We start from the raw sequence: 21,326 nt of genomic DNA, 5'->3' as shown, positions 1-21,326 counted from the left end.
CGCAGTTTAGAGCTCAGGAGGCTCAAATGAATTCGTTACGAATGACACCTGCAGCACCACCTCGTAAAGATAGGCGCGCTGCAAGAACACCTTCGGCGACGAGCAGTCGTCGTTTACGTTTTTGTGGACGCGTGCTACGTGACGAGCAGTCTTCGGTTTGCTTTCATAGCAATAACGCTCACCAGCAGGGCAACAGTCTATTGCCTACAACTTGTCGTTCACGCTTAATGGTCATGCCGTACACCAGCTGCAAGTATCGCTAACCGCAAACTCAACTGTTCCGCTTAACTGTCGAGGGCTCTGCATTACTGAAAACACGAAAAGGCGTGTCTTTTTTAATAGCCAAGGCGAATCACCGGCACGGGATTCTTCTCTGTAGGCTTGTTGTTCAGAAAGTGCTCGGAGCAAACCTACGTGTTGCACATATTACGTTCGTAGGGCGCAAAGTTGAACGTGGCACCAAAATATACACAGATCGAATACTCACTCGTGTATTTTCACTGGGTTGGTAGTTCTTCCTATTCACTGCAGCTTTCCACCGGTGGCGCAGCTTGGCATTCTTCGTTGCGGATGGAAATCGGTGCAGGCTGAAAACACCGCACCGGCACGATTCCCACCGTGTGTTGTGCTCTTCGCAAACAGCGCTAAGCAACCTGCTCCTTTTGCACTCGTTGTTTTGGCATCCAAACACAACGCAATGATGCCCAGATGACTTCTTGTACTTTCGATCCGCGGGAACGGGCACATTTCCGCACTTTGGAGTCCTAGAGCTAACGCTTGCCATGTATACCGGTCGCCGGCGAACACACTTTGGCAGCCCAGTACAAAATGCCGCCGGTCGACCGGGCAACCCGGGTGCGAGAGTATGCGTTCGGTTAGCATGGGTGCGAGGCTATCGTGTTCTGGTCTATAGACCGTTTTTTCGTAGGCGCCGCCATATTGTGAGCGCAGTGGCGCCGCCTATGAGCAGCGCCATACTGGCTTGGGTGAAACGGTCTTTTGCATGGCAGCTAGGTATACGCTCGGCGGCAGGTTCTGGCGTTTGCTTTCGCCGTCGTGCGGCCTGTTTAGTATTACGTGTGTCTTCTACGTGGTAAACGGTTCTGTGAGACGTGCTGAAGTGGTTTAAGGCGTCATGGCCGGAATTTCTGCTGGCGTTGAGGTGAACGGAACACGCAGCGCGATGTGTGCGCGCATATTCGAGTCTACAATCAGCCTCGGAGATGAATTGTGTATTTCTGAATGTTGCAGTCACTAATGTGACCTTATTGCAGTATTATCCTCTATTTCTAAGCTGCGGTTTAGGAGCCATGAAATATACGCGACCATCATAACAGCGTGAGCATGGATACCATTCTGCTACGATAGGAGCTGTGATGTTATACTTTGACAAGCGTTCAAACTGTTCGCTGCAGGTTACATTGCGTGACTACTTGGTTCGATGGATGAGGTTTCCGCCCCTGAATAAAATAGTTTTGGCAAGTGATAGCAGCATACCTTACAGTCTGAATTACGCTTGTCCAGCAAAGGGACTGTTTACGAACTGCGCGAGCGTCCTAAGCAGTGGTAGGTGCAGGATTACATATATCTTTGTTCTATATACCGCTTGGTCCAAGCATACCGCATCAGCGGTTATATATATATTCGAGTCTACAATCAGCCTCGGAGATGAATTGTGTATTTCTGAATGTTCCAGTCACTAATGTGACCTTATTGCAGTATTATCCTCTATTTCTAAGCTGCGGTTTAGGAGCCATGAAATATACGCGACCATCATAACAGCGTGAGCATGGGTACCATTCTGCTACGATAGGAGCTGTGATGTTATACTTTGACAAGCGTTCAAACTGTTCGCTGCAGGTTACATTGCGTGACTACTTGGTTTGATGGATGAGGTTTCCGCCCCTGAATAAAATAGTTTTGGCAAGTGATAGCAGCATACCTTACAGTCTGAATTACGCTTGTCCAGCAAAGGGACTGTTTACGAACTGCGCGAGCGTCCTAAGCAGTGGTAGGTGCAGGATTACATATATCTTTGTTCTATATACCGCTTGGTCCAAGCATACCGCATCAGCGGTTATATATTTATAAACTCTGTGCGGCGTGACTATGTGAGGCCCTGTTGCGGTGTTAGCCCGTTTTCTCTTGCGTTTTCTAGAAAGAGGATGATAACCGAATTTCTTTTTCGGTTGTGTTCGTTCCGTTCTCTACGACGCACTCACACGTATTACGGAAATTTTGTCCTCAAAAATAGGCATCGCATTCTTTTTATGCGATCCCTCATATATTATGGCTGTATGCAGGCCAAAAAGGCAATGCCGAAGCGCACAGCTTACATATGTACCGTGCTGGATCACCAACCGCAGTGATCGCTGTGTTGAGCAGCGCCATCGGCCTCATGCAGGAAGGCTAGCGTAGACATATGGTAATTTCAAGCCTACTAGACTTGAAATGCGCGAGAACGATGCCGGTGCATCACAAATATTTGATTGCGCCTGCCGCTTAGATGTTTCGTGGTTGCCTTAGGTTGGCCGTGCACGAGCATGCGCTCTTATGCTTTATGTTTTACTCCCTACGCCAAGCGATCAGATATTGAGCAGATTTACCATTTCATGCTGCTAATAAAGAGACACCGGTTTTCTTTGCTGAGTTAAAACCGATATAAGCAAAATAGTTCACAACACATACACACACCGCGACTGATAATGTGCGTACACCGCGGCTGATAAAACGCGTCACATTTTCGCGCCTCCAAAAGATATTTCCGCCTATTGTAGTTACCGATGCACCGAAAGGCTTCCCTGACGACCTTATATGAACGGACACGGCGTAAATTTCACACAGTACGATCTAAAACATCAAGAAATCGTTCCGGAGCACGTGACAGCAATACTTTCAAGCTGCGCCGCGCCGGATCGCCCAAGCCGGAGAGGAGGAAAGGCTCTCCGCGCGCCCTATCCTCCTCGCCCGATGAAACGGTCTATATTCCGGCAATATAGAGAAGAAACCTCCCCAATCACGTGACACACTAGGTATTCAATGGCCCCATAGGGACAGTTGGAAACCAACATCCGGGAACGCAGGGTCACGTGGATGCTGCCTTCTATTGTTCACCGGCCTCAGCCGGCCTGCGGTCTAGCCACCCTACCTGCGGGGAGACGCAAGTCTCCGTAAAGCCGCCATACTGCACAGTGTAGCCAGACCGGGCCATGCTTCGCAGCGCCCCCTAATGTTGATTTGAGTTGCGAATGGTGTGTGGCATTTGGAATGCGAAGAAGTTGCTCGGCAGCGCTGCTGTTACCGCGAAGATACGTCGGCTACGAGGTTCCACTTTTTGCCACCGTTGCCTCTGTTGTTGCCGAAGTGTCGGCTAGCAACAGGGATGACGACGACACAGAAAGTGACAGCACGGGCGATTCAGGCTTGACAGTGGCAGAAGCTGCACGTTATGTCAGCCTCATGGATGCAATCGTCGCGACGAGAACAGCACCCCACAATGAAAAAGGCGTCCTGCGACTTCTGCAGCGATACCGCACCCGTGCACGGAGAATACATAATGCCAACGAGGAATCTGCCATGTGAGTGTTTGCCAAGGGGGGCTGGCTGAAAAGCTGCCTCGCAGCTTCAGTAAGTTTGAGGCAGCTGTCGTCGCTGCTCGGCCGCCGCGGCAGCAATTGAAAATAACACTTGTTGCGCGAAGTGAATAAATACTTCATTTTTTTCTCCCTTTCATCGCACCCTCTCCGAGTTCTGTTTTTGACAGGTAAGTGATCGATCTCATGCTATTTCGGTTAAACAGTACTACGATTTAGCACATACTTTTTCCGAGCTCCGGCCAACTACGGTTTTAACGAGGTTTCACTGTACTCGAAACAGTGCATATCTGGACTGTTTCAGTTTCGACATAATTAGCAGCAAGCATTCCATTTAACCAGCACAACTACTTAATAAATTTCATGTTGAAAGACCTATGCTTACACTTTATAAACATGGAGTAGAAGTATTATGTCTTGCTTTAACATAAGGCTCTTTCTTGTTACAGTTTCTGTAGTTGAAATCTTCTTGGCTTTTAACTTTGTTTACCCGCCGTGGTTGCTCAGTGGCTATGGTGTTGGGCTGCTGAGCACGAGGTCGCGGGATCGAATCCCGGCCACGGCGGCCGCATTTCGATGGGGGCGAAATGCGAAAACACCCGTGTGCTTAGATTTAGGTGCACGTTAAAGAACCCCAGGTGGTCAAAATTTCCGGAGTCCTCCACTACGGCGTGCCTCATAATCAGAAAGTGGTTTTGGCACGTAAAACCCCAAATATTAAATTTTAACTTTGTTTTCCTTTCATTATTTTTTAAACTTCACCTGATTTTAAACTGGTTTTCTTAATTGAATGTATGTCTAAACACATTGTGAAGCTGTGTACTTAGCAGTCAGTGCATTTGTTGTTCGTATTTAAGAAGTTATGTATAATCATGTTTTCTTCTTGCCATCTGCCTTGTAGAGTGTTTTGCCCAGTGTAGCTGATTTTATCAAGCAAACCCTTCCAGAAGTTTCTTCAAGCTAAGATTTTTTTGCCTCATTGGACTTTCCCACAGCTGCTGCTGTCTTGCCAAATAGCCGTTGCTGAATGCCTCATGCTGATATTAATGAAGTCATTGAACCATTATCATCCCGGCGGACTGCTGGCTACAGTCTTGCACGAGTGACCAGTACCGGACAGTGAAAATACCATATATAATAATGTAACTAGATTGTGGTTTCGGCAAGTAAAATTCCCGTAATAATTTTTTGCACAGTGACAATGTGTACAACTGGATCGTCTAGTCATTCCTTGGAAATTCTGCTAAGCAGGAACAGCGTCCTTCATTAACATCGCGAAAGCTTTGCTTAAACCAGAAACCACAGCGCTTGGGATCCACAGAATAACCGCCTGCTGATAATTAGGTAAGGACACTGCGGAGCAGACACAAAAATAAGCATTATCAATTACACAGCTGACACTGTCGTCAGTACTATTGTGCATTTATTCCTACAGCACAATGGCACTGAATGAACCCTTGAGCAAGCTAGGTAAAACTTGAGGGTTTGTGATGGAGCACAGATTTTCACAGTGCTGGCAAGCAACAAAATGTAAAATTGAAGCTGTTCATTGCAGTGCCCAAGACACACATGAATATGGCAACATTCAATACTCGGCTAAATAATGCCCATTGACTTGCACGCTGCATTTTAGGTTCGGTGCATAAAATCAAAGGAAATTACTTGCATCTTCTGTGTATTCATTTTGTGTGTACATCATGGAAGTCCTTTTCTTATTCATACTGTTAATTTGTGTGCGATACTCTCTGCACTTCTGTCTTGTGCATTATTATGCAATTGTTTATGTGCTATTTTACTTATTTTCTACCTGTATTTCTGCTTTCTCTGCTCCCCACTACGAAGTCAAACTGGCTTTTTGGGAACCTAAATAAATATACAAAGCTATCCTTGTACACATACATGTCCCCTTACCGGATCACATTTAACGAAATATGCAATAAACGGAGCAGCGACGCCGCACAAATCATTTATCGCCAATTAGACAAAGCTGAATATAATGCATACAGTGTGTCAATTTACTCAGGTAAGCACAACATTGAGTCGATCCCCTAAATGCGGCGCATTGCCACCTATAATACAAACATACAGCATTGCTTGTCTACGCGCTAAAGGGAAAGCACTAGCATTCCATGTTTCATTTTTAACAAGCCGGCTAAGGTCGAAACTTCAAAATCACTTACGGTCTACATTCCATTGTGTAGTGCAGGAACATCATCTGGTCAAGAAACAGCCAGATGACGTCATCCTGAATGTCGTCTGCCACAGCGCAGCTCTTTTCTTCTTGAAGTCTTCAAAAGGCACCGAAAGTTATCCCCCAAGGACTTCCATCGCTTCTGCAGCACTGTGATAATGTTACCTCCGCAGTTGAAATAAGTTTTTGACAGCTGACAAGAGAGGTTTGACAGCTGATAAGACAGGCAGCTTATACCAGTTTCACACAGGTTTTCAAGCGCGACAAAATTTCTCGATCGCGGTCGGTTTTACGCAGATTGCGCAGTACAGGCAATCGTGATCACAAAATCCGATCCCGATCAGGCTCAATTGCAACTGAAACTGTTCCGGTATGATGCCCGTATAAAATTTCCGAGCACTCACCTGTTACTGCAGCGTTGAGCATGATGATCCACAAGCACCTCACCATGTGCTTGTTCTTGTGGCGCTTGTGTTTCACCTGCCACCAAAGCGCAGCTCGAGCCTCAACACAGGCGATCAGCACTTCGTTGCTGATTGCCTAGATAGCCTCTGTGCTCTAGCGATAATAAACCAGCAGCAACTCCCGGCGACTTCGTACAATTTTGAAGCTTCAACCTTTCCGAGTGTACATGCAAGCCACGTGACACCTGTGCACAAGCTGCCACTTTCTTCGTGTGCGCTCAAAATGAAGCCCAAAATCAAGAGCTGACGAGCGTGCTGCCTGTGCGTCTACCCTCTCTAGATGCGTAGGACAGGCGTGCACAATTTGCCGCATGTGGTTGGGCCACTACGCTACTTAAACTATAGCTCGTTCGCACGTGGTTGTAATGGGGAATGTTTGTTGATCTGTGTTGACTGCTGAATTTGTGCCACGTGCCCACCCTCACTGATTAACCATGCCTCTCGAGCTTTGTCTGCCGTTTGAATTTTCTTTGCGTAACCGCGATTGCAAGAGCAATTGTAAACAGCGTACGGTTGAAATAACTCAACATTTGTGGGCATTTGTATCGAGATCGCAGTCCTTGTAGCACGATCGCAGCGGCACTACTGAATTTTCCATGCGTCTCTGTCAAACAAATGTCGTACACATTCTTTTCTGGGAATAATAAAACTGTTGGGCTACCTGTGAACTGCTGCTTATTTACGTGTCAGGTGCATGATAGTACGATTGCGAGGTCGAGCTCTTACGTCTCTCTTGTCTGTTACGATTGAAATGTGTACGTTATTTATTAGACTAGCTCGTTGGCACACTGTCATATTAATAGGAACGTTTATCTGTGTTGACTGTTACATTTCTGTCATGCGACTTCTTTAGTTAAGTGTGTCACTTAAGCTTTGCCTGCTGTTTGAGTTTCCTTTGCATAACCGTGCAATTGAGAAAGCAATCATAAAATAATGCAAGGTTGGTAACTAAACTTACTTTTATCACGATCCGAGCACTTTCTGCACGCAATGGTTGGGCGGCAAAGCTGCTAAATTCTCACTTTACATCTAGGCCGGTATATTGCTCGTGCCAAAGAGTGTTGTACACTTGCATTGCTAGAGATAATGAAACTTTTAGCCAATTGTGAAAATGCTGCTAATTTACACATTCTCAGGTGTTTGCCAGTGCGATGGTGAGGGTCAAGCTTACGTCCCAGCTGTCTGTAATGATAGAAAATGTTTACGCTCATTAGACTATTGCTCCTTCGCAGCTGTATTTGAAGGGGGAAAAAACTGTCACAAAAGACAAGAAGAGAGATTCGCATCACGACTCGTCGTTGCAGTACGAACCTCTCGTCTTTTGCGACGTTTTTTCACTTCAACTATGTACCAAGTGGCCCGGATTTCAACCCTTCCGAGTTGTTGTATCTTAAGTAATGGTGGCCCCAGCCACGGGGCCCACATTTCGATTGGGGAGGAAATGCGATAACACCTGTGTACTTAGATTTAGGTGCACGTTAAGAACCCTAGGTGGTCCAAATTATTCCGGAGTCCGCTATGGTGCATCTCATAATCAGACCGTGCTTTTGGCACGTAAAACCCAATAATATTTTAGTAATGGAGAGTGTTTGTCTCTGTTGACTGTTAATTAAAGTTCTGTCAGGTGATTTACCGTGTTGCTTAAGCTTAGTCTGTTTCAGTTTCCTTTGCATAAACATGATTGCAAGAGCAAGCTTAAAACTGCAGAAGAGCGAATAACAGAACTATTGTAGGCATTTGTATTTCATTGGCAGCACCTCTCACACAGGGCGGCTGACCAACCGTGCTGCTTCAGTTTTCTTTCCTCGCATTTTCTACCATTTAGGCCAGCATATGTGCTGACATGTGTGCACAACTTGCTGGAAAAGGTTACAAGACTGTTGCATCCCCATATTGTCATTGAATTCTTAGTGAAGCTGTATGTTGACATTTGCCCGATTTTTTTATTATTGCGATAGAAATTGTAGGGGCACTCCCAATGAAATTCCGCTGATGCGAACATGCACGGCGGTGGGTTGTGACTTTGTGAACAGCTGTAGTGTCGAAGGTCGTGTAAACTTGGCTCTGGAAACTCACTGTGGCTGGAAGCAGCAAGAAGCGATCGCTTGTCGCTGCTGCTTTGCTTCATCATGCCAGCGCTCCTACGGAGAGTTTACTGTCAGTGAGATGTGTTCATGTTTGGCTTTGCACACAACACCAAGGGCGCGATCTTGTACGCATTCCAGAAGCAGCAAGAAGCGATCGCTTGTCGCTGCTGCTTTGCTTCATCATGCCAGCGCTCCTACGGAGAGTTTACTGTCAGTGAGATGTGTTCATGTTTGGCTTTGCACACAACACCAAGGGCGCGATCTTGTACGCATTCCAAAATAGAACGGAGGCGGTCCGTTCCATCGAGCCGCACACGATTGGTCAATTTGAACCGCGACGAATGCCATGACGTCAATTGTCACGTGAGCCGTGACGTCTTGCTGCTCATAATCATTCCGTGTCGTCTAACGCACCAACGCCACGGAACGGACGGAGTCCGTCGGGAGCAATAGAACAGATTAGAACGGCTACCAGATGGCTTGGATTGGATTAGAACGTAAGTGCTTGGGACAGTTAGCGTCTTTCGTATCCGGTTCAATCCAATTCCGCGCTCCCAACAGTTGGAGAACATGGTGTTTGCTTTCTCTGCCGTGCCTTTTCGTGTCGCCTGTGCGGCTGCTGCAGTCGTGCAGAGACGACGACCCGAGGTAGATGATGCATTTGAAGAGTTGACGGAAGAAGAGTTCCGGCAGTATTTTCGTCTGTCCAAACGAACAGTGCATAGCTTCTGCGACGAGCTTGACCCTATCATTCGATGCCAGCGAGCCAGTGGCCTTTCCACAGAAAGGAAGGTGTTGTGCGCGCTGCGATTCTTCGGCACCGGAAGCTTCGAGAGGAGCATTGGTTGCGAGGAGCACATAGGCATGGCACAGTCGGCCGTGAGCAGCACCATTCACAAGGTGACGGAGGCCATCAATTCCATGTCTGCCCAGAGAAAGTTGGTGGACTTCCCATTGACACCGGCTGCAAAGGATGAGGCAAAGGTGGCGTTGGCGCGACGCAGCACCATTCCAGGCGTGCTAGCGTGCGTCAATGACACATTGATCGCCATTATGAAGCCAGAGGGACTCAGCCCGGCTGACACGGCGAGCTTCATGTCGAGAAAGGGTTATTACGCCCTAAACATCATGGTCGTAAGTACCGTTGGAATGTTTTACTTCAGACTGTGGTCGCCATTTTTACTCGCCCATAGTAGCAGTTGTTCAGTTTAATGTCCAAGCTGGCGTAACTAGTAATGTAACGATTAAAAGAGGACATGCGGGAACTGTTTACGAGCTCGTTAAAGTCTGACATGTCGGGAGTAATGATGAGTGCCATGTGTTTGTATGCATAATCTGTCTGCCGTTCCAAAATTGTGTTTTGAATGGGTGCAGTCGTAGCAGAAATGGATACACTATAGGGAAGACACGATGGAAGCATTTTGAGCACGGAAGTACTTACATCCATTGCATGGGCTGACTTTGACTTGTATGGGTGTTCTTGCGCAATATCGGGCCTGAAGTTTTCATTTAGCGATCAATTAGTGCGAACCATAGGCATCCACACAAGGGGGGGCGCATTGCTCCCCTCCCCCCCACCCCAATTGCAAGACCCTGTGCGCGCCTATGGCTGAAACAGTCTGCTACTTGTACCAGCGCACATGTATTCTTTTCTGCATATGAATGGCAAAACGGATTTCGAGCATATCTGCAGCACTATATTGTATTGCTCCCCATTGCAGGTGTGCAACGCGGAACTTCGCATTTTTGTTGTAGACCCCCGGTTCCCTGGTTCGCGCCACGACTCTTGGGTGTGGCAGCATAACCCACTGCGTGCACACGCCTAGCCGCACAACTGCAGCCTGGCGAGTATCTGCTTGGTTAGTATTCGTAAAGCATACCCCTAACTAGGGCAGAGCACTCACCTGTGACTTTCTGTAATAGGAGACTCAGGATATCGCCTCGAGCCATGGCTGCTTGTTCCAGTACCTGGCAGCCATGCCGGCACTACCTCTGAAGGCCACTACAACCGGGATTGCGCATCCATGCGCAATGTTGTGGAGATGTATTGGGGTGTTGAAAAGGAAGTTCCGCTGCTTGCTACACTTTCGGACACTGCTATACAGCCCCGATAGAGTAGCGCGAATCATTTATGCATGCGTTGCTCTCCATAACATTGCCTTGGACGCGGGCGACTAGACATTGGACGATTATGGTGCAGAAGTGCCACCAGCTGAGGAGCCAGGAGACATCCACGTGCTGGCACCGCACGACGTGTTCCTCAGAGGAAGGCAGCAGCGCAGCGCTGTTGTCAACCTTTTCTGAAGGACACGGGAATGGTGAGTTTTCATAACATATAATTTATTTATACAAATTGCAGTGCCATTAGGCTATCACAGGGCTGTGTTTGTAGAGCGGAAAATACATTAAAAAATTTGTACACACAGCAAGTGCACCTCCATGCGGATGGTCAATGTTCCAAATCCACACATCCGACAGATTATGATAATTTAAACACAAACGAAGTACACTTATACAAAGAATCCTTTAAATGAAATGCCATAGCCGTAGATTCGGAAACAAGTGTACCCTCTTCACTATGCACGAGTCTCCAAGGCTGCCACTTATTAACAGTAGTACTCGTGAAGCAGTCATAAGGCAATGCTTCATGCCCCTTCATCTGTGAACTGCATTTGCTGCTGCTCCCAAGCTAGCATTGTTTTGTGCAATATGCACATCACAAAGTGCTTCTTTCCTCATGTAACATTAGAAATACGATGCTACAACCGCATGTATGTGTTGTGTGCATCCTGTGATATGCCACTTTCTGTAGATGCCGCAGTTGTTACTTTCTACTCATGTCCAAACGTGTTTGTTTTGCCATAGTTGGTGGTTACAGTAATGGGAAATTGGCACAAAGTACTTCTTTCCTAGTGCAACATGAAACACGGTAGCAACGTGAAAGTGCAGCCTTTTCTTTAAATATCACATGAAATATGAAATGGAAACATCCCTTGACCCATCATAGTCATGACAGACTTGATGGAAGCAGTACATATAATTGGCACTCTGTGCTCATGGTCACCATCAGCAAAAGGTGCGCAAAATTTTCATAAAACACACCAGAATGAACGCAACCGCCGCATCCTGTGCATTCGGACACTCAGTGTACATTGGTAGGAGCGAGGCAATATGCTTGCTAGCCATCTCTTGAGTTAGGTGTATGAAAACTTCTGTGCAAGCAAGTAAAGCGTAATGAATGCGGATTCAAACACAAACAAAATGTAACGTTGAGTGTAGTGACATTACACTCGTCATATCATGTCCAAATGGTAGATGTAAATTAACGTAAAAGCACAAAAAATAGATACATCAACTTTGTCACACTCTACAATGACAAGTACATCACAAACCTTGTAGTACAACATGCTTCAGGTACCAAAGCATGTGACAACATTGCAACATCAGCCTCGCACAATTCGTTTTCACCACGGCACATAAAACTTGCAGTTACATTTAAGTGACCTTGCAAGAAAGTATGACTTTCACAGGTATGTCCGTTCCCTTGTCAGTGTTATGAGTCACTGACTAGAAGCATTGATTTCTCGGCAGCAATTGTAGTGCGATGCTAAACAACAGGTGAATCATAATTGTAAAAAGGTGAGTGCACTTGCCAGCTGTGATGAAACATGTTACATGAAACATGAATAATTGGCTCTACAATCTCACAGCACCCAGAAAGTGTTACACGTGAAAGTTATTCTTGCAATGACTCTCTTGAAACGAAGACTAGAGGAAACCAATCACTGGCGTGGTGCAATGATGATGGTCATTTTCATTTGTGAAACTATGCAACTTAAAGAGTGACTAGTTTGGTGCTCTGAAAAAAAAGAGCACATTGTAGTTGTTGCACCTTAGCCTCACTGTGCCGAAATGAAAATATCACAGTGCAAACACTATGCGGTAACGCTTCATAATGAGTGCAGTAAGCTACAACACAGTGAAGCAATATAAATGTCACAGTACAAAACCCATACACAGAAATCGACAATTATTTGTAATGATTCCAGTGTGAATGACTAGACGCCTTCGAAATGTGTAAATAAAGAAAGCACGCTGGCATTGCAGCTGGACAAGCCTAAATAGAAAGAGGCAAATTCTACAGAACAAAAAATGGGTGCACGCATTACACCTTAAACACTAAAACTCAAGCAATAAATAAATAAAACAAACGGAACTGATGAAACACAAATGAATAAAATGATATTGAAGAAATGATAAATTAATTTGTCTTGTTGCAGGTGTGCGGCGATGTCATGCGCTATGGCGCACACCTGCTCCAAGATTCCTTCCTGAGCTGCTGCCGTCCGCTCTGCCGCGACAGCGAGGCGGGTGGTGGAGGCCTCAATTCTCCGCAGCACCTGGAATGAATAATCATGGTGGAACTGTTCGCATGAGTTGCTGATTACTCGCAATCAGCTCACGGCTGGAAGCTGCTGTTGTCAAGAATTGCAACGTGCACGATTCCTTCTCTGTTGAAGAGCCACTGGCCTGATGGCATCCTTTGGCAGTGTCAAGCGTCGCGTACAAGCTATGCCCTCTTTGTTTGGACAGACAGAGACCTGCTGGAGCTACTCTTCCGTCATCTACTCAAATGCATCTCTCACCACCAAACAGCCCTTTTCAGGGCTAACCAACCTTTTGCCCGGCGGCTGATCGTTGGCAAGACACGATACCGAGCCCTCTATACAACGCATATTTCTTGTTTACATCCCATGCTAATTTGTTTTTCAGATTCATGATTAACTTATAACAAAGCATAAAGAATATTTATGTCCTTCATGTAAAATGACACCAAAGGACCTACCAACCTGCAACATCTCGTCGCCCTGTTCCACGCTGCGGGCGCAATGCGACGACATTGTCGTCAAGGTATCCACCCGTCGTGGTCGCTGTCGACCTGGTGGCCGAACAGGGTGCTGCTACACTGAAAGCATGCAGCATTTTCTACAGTTGCACTGCATTTTATGGTACGAATAAAAGTGGCTATGGCCATGTTATGGCTTATTGGGCTAGTTTAAAAAAATACGAGAGCTCATTTTCTTAAACAGCTTAAACAGCGCGGTGCATCAATGTGATGCACCGCGCGGTGGATCCTCTGCCGCTGTACAGTAAACACATTAAAAGTTTACGAACTGCACACACATTTGGCGATAATTAAAACACTCATTCTCTGATGCTTACTTGTCGTTGTGCTCCTTACGTCTGCAGCCTCGTCTGTAGCTTGGACGATGACTTCCATGGCGCAGGTGGGGACGTCAGCCTGCTGGAAAGTGTCATAAGCGTGGCTATTCGTTGCAATGCTTATGTTACAAGTTTTCGTACTACACATTTGCGGAAATATTCTGCAATTATTGAGTGCTTAATGATCCCATGTATTACCGTCCTCGTGCACTTCCCTGAAGGCATTTTAATTCTGTGTTGGTCACTTAATCCCCCTTTTCCCGAAAGCGCAGCCAACTGAGATTCTAGTTGATTAACCTACCTGCTTTTCCATTCTCTCCTACGCTATTTTCCTGCTCACCAATGGTGTCGCGTTGCGTTCCGCTAAAGGTGCCACTTACAGATAATGGCGAACTCTAAACCGGCACCGTTCAGGAACCCATGATATTACGGCGGCAGTGTGCTTACCTCTTGGTAGGGGAGGTCGGTCACGCCGTGCAGGCGGACCGTCCCGGTCAGTTGTAGGTCAGCCTCGAAAACCGTGTAGCCGCCCCCCTCCTGTGCTTCTGAAAATACACGCCAATGTTGAAGGACAAATCACCCAGACCATTGGACGGTCACTCACCTTTGTTCTTGGGCAATTGCGGCAGCGTCGCGGCGGGCCTCAAAAACCTGCTTGCGCCACCACTCCTGCCACTGCTCGGTGCTTTTGACAACAGGGCCTTCGCTGTTGAGCGCGTCGGCCAGCTGCTGCCACAGCCGTCGGCGGTCGCCAACAGTGAAGCACGGCCCCAGCTAGCTGGATCTTATAGCCAGCTGGGGATGCTGCTCCATGAAGGCGACCACCGTCTCTCGCTGTGCCTCCGACACATGTGGACCCTTCGGTGCTGCCACGTTAAGCGCCATGGCCATAGAATAAAGAACCAACTTCAAGTGCTCGACCAAAGGAGGCGTTGGCTCGACTTAACGACTGAACCAACCGCTTCAAAATTCACACCATGTGCTTGTAAACGGGATGGTGGCTAGCGCCATCACTAAACGTGGATGGATGGATGGATGTTATGAGCATCCCCTTTGGAATGGGGCGGAGGATTGCGCCACCAAGCTCTTGCTACTATGCTGCCTAATATCCTACCTAGGTTAACCAATGAAAAAATTAAAAAAAAACACTGTGAACTACCACGTCCCAATTTTCTGATCCCCTATTGCGAACTGTGCTTTTGTACGTCTCCGTCTTTTGTCGTTTCCCTACTTTTCTTCCACCAATCCTCCAATCGCCTCTTACTAATGTCTATTGCGGACCTGTTTGCTTTACCACTGCTCCCGCTGAACCCAAGGGCTTCAAGGAGGCCAGTGGTGCCTAAATTGACCGCTGGGTAGACGTCACGGATGGATGGATGGATGTTATGAGCGTCCCTTTTGGAACGGGGCGGTGGGTTGCGCCACCAAGCTCTTGCTACTATGCAGCTTATATCCTACCTAGTTAACCAATGAAAAAAAAAAGACCCTATGAACTATCACGTCCCAATTTTCTTATCCCCTATTGCGAACTGTGCTTTTGTACGTCTCCGTCTTTTGTTGTTTCCCTACTTTTCTTCCTCCAATCGCCTCTTACTAATGTTTATTGCAGACCTGTTTGCTTTACCACTGCTCTCGCTGAACCCAAGGGCTTCAAGGAGGCCAGTGGTGCCTAAATCGAATGCTGGGTAGACGTCTTCACATTCTAATAAAATATGCTCCATCGTTTCCCTAGCTTTACCCCAGCAAGCACATGCTTCTTCTTCCTTCTTATATCTCGCTTTATAGGTGCGTGTTCTAAGGCATCCCGATCTCGCTTCGAAAAGTAATGAGCTTCCCTTCGAGTTATCATAAATGGTTTCTTTCCTGATTTCATTTTTTCCTTTTATGTAGTTACTCATGGCAGGTTTCTTTTCCATTGTCGCCACCCATGAGATTAATTCAGCCTCTCTGACTTTCCGCTTGACCTTCTTTGTTGCTGTGTCGCCCACCCCACACGCCGCATACTTGCTGGTAAGCTTCCTAGTTCTTTTCCTCCACTGTGAATCAATGTTTTGCCTGTACAGATACCTGAACACTCTCCCAGCCCATTTACTTTCTTCCATATTCCTCAGCCGTTCTTCATACACAATTTTACTGCTAGCTTCCGTCACTTCAAAACTGGTCCAGCCCATATCACCCTGCACAGCTTCATTTGTAGTCTTCCCGTGAGCGCCCAATGCTAGGCGACCCACTGACCTTTGGTTCCCGTCAAGTCCTGATTGTACCCCTGATTTAAAGCAAACAACCGCATTTCCAAAAGCAAGTCCTGGAACCATTACCCCTTTCCACATACCTCTGAGGACCTCGTACCTGTTGTATCCCCATAGCGCTATGTGCTTCATTATGGCTGCATTTCTCTTCCCCTTGACTGTTCTGGTTTTTTCCTGTGTTTCCATATATCCCTTGCCTTCGTTATCCATATACCAAGGTATTTATATTCTGTTACCCGAGGTATTTCTTGGCCCTGTATCTCCACTGTCTGTTCACTGTTTTCATTGAATACCATAACACCTGATTTTCTAACACTAAATTTCAAACCTAAATTGTTGCCTTCCTGTCCACAGATATTTGCCAGACGTTGCAAATCACTTTGCTTGTTAGCGAGCAACACAATGTCGTCTGCATAAAATAAACCTGGGAGTTGCTGCTCTATTACTGTACCTGCCTGTTTGTATGAGAGATTAAACCCGATATTATTTCCTTCTAGCGCCCTCTCCATCCTCACCATGTACATCATAAACAGCAGCGGGGATAAAGGGCACCCCTGCCTCAGTCCCTTGTTGATATGAACTTTCTCTGCGCTTTTCATCCCTTCCCATTCAACACAAACGGTATTTTCTAGGTAAATCTCTCTCAAAAGCTGTAGACAATCGTTACCCAAGCCTTCCCCTTCCATCCAGAAGATCCCACAAAATGTTGCGGTCTACGTTGTCATAGGCTCCTGTAATGTCCAAAAAGGCCACATACAACGGTCTGCTTTCTGATTTTGATATTTCAATACACTGAGTAAGAACAAACAAGCTATCATCCAAACGCCTACCTATTCTAAAGCCATTCTGAAGCTCTCCCAAAATGTCATTATTCTCTGCCCATGCTTGAAGCTTTGATTGCCTGCATTGCTAGCCTGTATATTACCAATGTAATGGTCAACGGCCTATACGAGTGAATTCTGTCTTTCTCCCCCTTACCTTTATAAATTAAATTCATTCTACTTTGTCGCCAACTGTCTGGTATTCGTCTATCTTTTAAAGTTTTTTTCCACTGCTTTCAACAGAGCTTCCTTACTTTTTGGTCCCAGTTCATTTATCAGCCTAACGGGAACCTCGTCTAGCCCTGTGGCTGTGCGCTTAGGAATTTTCTCTTCCGCTTTCTTCCAGTCTAAATTTGTCAGCACCAGCTCCTTTTCCACTTGGGTCTCTTTCATGCTCTTTTTTTCTTCAAGTACAACCTCGTCCTTGCCTTGGAAAGATTCGGCTGTTACTTTTTGGATGTAATTTATTGCCGCTTCTCCTTCCAGTCTGTTTTCATCTTCGTCTAGGATATGTTGTTGTATTGTTGTTGACTTCCTGCCTAATAATTTTATGCGATTCCAAAATATTTTAGGTGCAGCCTTCTTTTTCTCACGTATTTCTGACCAACCAACGTTCACTTTCACCTTTTAATTTTGCTTGCACCAGTATTTGAACCATAGACTTTTTCTCCCGGTATATTTCCCATTTACTGGTTACTTCATCCTGTGGCAACTGCGCCTTCTTTGCCTGCCTGTGCTCTCGAGATGCTTTCTGTTGTTCGGTGATCGCTTCTCGTATCTCCCTGTTCCACCAGCTTTTCGGTTTCTTTTTTCCTTTCCAACGAACATGTTTCTTTTTCCGTGTTTCTGTCGTTATTACACTTAGAAGCTCGCCATATTCCCACTCCTTACTTGGCCACTTGCCAAGTTCTTCCTCAACCCTAGTGACTATATTTGCTATTTGTTCAGCATTCAAATTTGGACTGGCCATTGTGCTTTCCTTGTTCTCTTTCCCAACTACATATCCCATTTTCAAAATGATGCGTTTATGGTCACTCCCTATGCTGCTAAACCCTTCCTCATCGATGACTATTTCTCTAAACTTATGAATTCCTTCTGTCATCAGACAGTAATCAATGGTCGATTGCCGGTCTCCCAGTTCCCACGTGATCTGTCCTTCACACTTAGGCCCTGTATTCATGATCACGAGGTTATGTTGCTCGCAAAGGTCTAGCATTGACTTCCCGTTATTGTCGGTATAGCCATCTAAATCTTGTATGTGGGCATTCATGTCACCTAATAGGACAATGTCAGCACCATTCCCGAAACCCTTAATATCAGCGCTTATGCATTCCACTAACTCTTTATTCTTCTCTGTGCAATTATTTCTGGTCCACAAATACGCAACTCCCAGCCAAGTTTCTTTCCCACTCATTGTACCTGATAACCAAAGATGCTCTTGACATTATGAATTTACTCTTTTCCATTTGGCTCCCTGATGGATGAGCATTCTGACTCCCCCTCCCTTTCTTTCCGACTTAGTTCTGTTGCACCCCCTTCCCATACATAATTCTCAATAACTGGCGGCTCTTCTGAGTCTCTAAGGTTCGTTTCTGTAATGGCATTCACCCCTATTTGTTCTCTGTGTAACTGCTCCTCAATCTCTGCCCACTTTTCCTTTCTTCTGCCGCCCTGCATGTTCATGTAGCCTATTGCATGGCGAGTTCTTGCTCTTGCTTTCGTCCTTTTTCTGTTATCGACAGCGATGCTCTTCTGATGTTCCCCTAGGGAAACTTCTTCGTTACTACCTACTCTGACCTCCTGAGCGCCCGTGGGCCCCCTAAAAAAGCAACAGCGCAACCCCCAAGTCACCAGCCCACTTCTCGTGCCAACCTGTAATTGAAGTGGATCCCATCTCGTTTAAAACCACCACAACTTCTCACTTCCCTGTTTACTTTGACAACCTCGAAGCCCTTCTCTCGGCTCATTTTCCATACTGCCTCATTGGCAGCCATTACGGCTCTTTGTACGTGACTGTCACGCACAGGCACCTCCGGCACCATGCACACCTAGATCTGCACCTGAGGGGATAGCTCGCGCAAGTCGTCCACCCCCTTCGCCTAGCGCTGGGCTAGTCCTGGCCCTTTCCTGTTCAGGACGTCATTTAGCCCACCTGCTACTACGACAAGGTTGCGCACGTGGGCATTTTCCGGGAGCTTTTCTTTTGCTCGCTCCATGACAGAACTCAGTGTCCGCCCCGGGAAATGTCCCTACCGCCACTCTTTTGTCGCCTTTCACCCTCTCCACAATTGCTTTTGAGCACCCAGCCATGTTTCGAGTCGCCAGCGATAATCACCCTTTCACTCTCTCCTACCTCTCTGCTTCCCTGTGTCCTTTTCTGCGTGATTCGGACTCGACAAAAGGCATTGTCCCCTGGGCTCCTGCTTTTTCCGCGTGGCGGCCTCAAGGTAGGTGCCACTCTTTCCAGCTTCCTGTGGCTGCAGCGTCGCCTCACTCAGGGCGTGTTGCGCTGCTTCACTATAGCTATGCCTATTCACCGGCGGCGAGCTGGCGACCGCTTGCTTTGGCTCCCTGCCTCCCACTTTGCCTGTAGGGTCTACCCTACTTTTCGAGTCTTTGCCACCGCTTCGGTGTCCTGACCAGACATTCCCCACTGCCCACGTCTCAAGCGCGTCCAGCCACTTTTTCAGTTCGGCGCTCCTTTCTTTCTCTTCCTCAAGCTCGGCCACGGTCCTTACTAATTGCGCGGCCTGGGCCGCCTCCACCTTGACGAAATTTTCAACTTTCGCCTGCAGTGCTACCCGCTTCTGCTCCTCCCTCAAGTTTGCCTTCATCATCATCATCAGCCTGGTTACGCCCACTGCAGGGCAAAGGCCTCTCCCATACTTCAACAACCCCGGTCATGTACCAATTGTGGCCATGCCATGCCTGCAAACTTCTTAATCTCATCCGCCCATTTAACTTTCTGCCGCCCCCTGCTACGCTTCCCTTCCCTTGGGATCCAGTCCGTAACCCTTAATGACCATCGGTTATCTTCCCTCCTCATTACATGTCCTGCCCATGCCCATTTCTTTTTCTTGATTTCAACTAAGATGTCATTAACTCGCGTTTGTTCCCTCCCCAACCTGCTCTTTTCTTATCCCTTAAAGTTACACCTATCATTCTTCTTTCTATAGCTCGTTGCGCCATCCTCAATTTGAGTAGAACCCTTTTCGTAAGCCTCCAGGTTTCTGCCCCGTAGGTGAGTACTGGTAAGACACAGCTATTATATACTTTTCTCTTGAGGGATAATGGCAACCTGCTGTTCATGATCTGAGAATGCCTGCCAAACGCACCCCAGCCCATTCTTATTCTTCTGATTATTTCCGTCTCATGATCCGGATCCACCGTCACTACCTGCCCTAAGTAGATGTATTCCCTTACGACTTCCAGTGCCTCGCTGCCTATTGTAAATTGCAGTTCTCTTCCGAGACTGTTAAGCATTACTTTAGTTTTCTGCAGATTAATTTTTAGACCCACTCTTCTGCTTTGCCTCTCCAGGTCAGTGAGCATGCATTGCAATTGGTCCCCTTTACTAAGCAAGGCAATATCATCAGCAAATCGCAAGTTACTAAGGTATTCTCCATTAACTTTTATCCCCAATTCTTCCCAATCCAGGTCTCTGAATACCTCCTGTAAACACGCTGTGAATAGCATTGGAGATATCGTATCTCCCTGCCTGACGCCTTTCTTTATTGGGATTTTGTTGCTTGCTTTATGGAGGACTACGGTGGCTGTGGAGCCGCTATAGATATCTTTCAGTATTTTTACATACGGCTCGTCTACACCCTGATTCCGTAATGCCTCTATGACTGCTGAGGTTTCGACAGAATCAAACGCTTGCTCATAATCAATGAAAGCTATATATAAGGGTTATATATGGTTATATTATTTGCCTTAAGCTCCTCGAACTTAGCCGCCCAATTCCCTTCCAGTTTTTGGACGGCTTCACTGACGCCCTCGCACGACCTGCACGTGAAGCTAGACCCCTCCGCGTCTGCTTAATTCTGGAATTTAGTCTCGTCGAGGAAGCACCATCGCAGGCACTCGTCGCACTGCACTTGCTCCCCGTCCCCCGCGGCCTTCACATTCTTCGATTTCATTGCTAGGCCTACGTCCCTAGGCCCAACGAGCAATTTCGCCAAATCACTCACGCAAAGCCGACCTCGACCACTATCCCAAACAAAAAAAGAATTATCACTCCCTACTCCATGTAAGAATCTGACGAGATAGGCTTATTTAATTCTTTCAGCTATCAAATAGGTCCCTCCTACCACCTAGGCCTAACGGGGGAGCCGCCAGACCTAGACAAAGCCGGTACGTTTACTACTCCTACCAAGAATTCAAAATTTGCGCCCCTACTCCATGCAAAAGAAAACACTCCAAAACACTAGCTAATAAAGATAAAAGAGTACTTAGCTATGAACGAAGTCGCTGAAGCCTCGTGCGCAGGAGCGTCTGCGAGCCACGACAGCCGAAGTTAAAACCGCGACACCACCTAGCGCCATTTGAAGACGTTAATCGCAATATTTTGTTTTAGTCGTTTCGCATTCCAAATTGAATCCTTGAAAAGCAACACCAACACATTTTGCCACTCAGTCATAATAGCAAAATATTTCTCAACATGTTGGAAACGCTTCTCAATATATTATACGGTCC

At 46.7% G+C, this 21,326-nt stretch overlaps 1 long non-coding RNA gene across 3 annotated transcripts; it reads right to left on the bottom strand.

The window, feature by feature from the left end:
* Positions 1-10,654: 10,654 nt before the first annotated feature.
* On the bottom strand, positions 10,655-19,816 carry LOC142573290 (uncharacterized). Of its 3 annotated transcripts, none has more exons than XR_012826287.1 (5): positions 14,163-19,816; positions 14,006-14,103; positions 13,559-13,640; positions 13,186-13,478; positions 10,655-12,735 (listed from the first exon to the last, which is right to left on the bottom strand). It is a non-coding gene; the product is annotated as an uncharacterized LOC142573290 (long non-coding RNA). The 3 variants fall into 3 exon arrangements; XR_012826288.1 differs by having other exon boundaries at positions 13,186-13,301; positions 14,163-19,815; XR_012826286.1 differs by having other exon boundaries at positions 13,186-13,640.
* Between the last annotated feature and the right edge of the window lie 1,510 nt (positions 19,817-21,326).

This window comes from Dermacentor variabilis, chromosome 2 (assembly GCF_050947875.1).
Source record: "Dermacentor variabilis isolate Ectoservices chromosome 2, ASM5094787v1, whole genome shotgun sequence".
Lineage (NCBI taxonomy): Eukaryota > Metazoa > Arthropoda > Arachnida > Ixodida > Ixodidae > Dermacentor > Dermacentor variabilis.
This window is presented reverse-complemented; position numbering and strand designations above follow the sequence as displayed.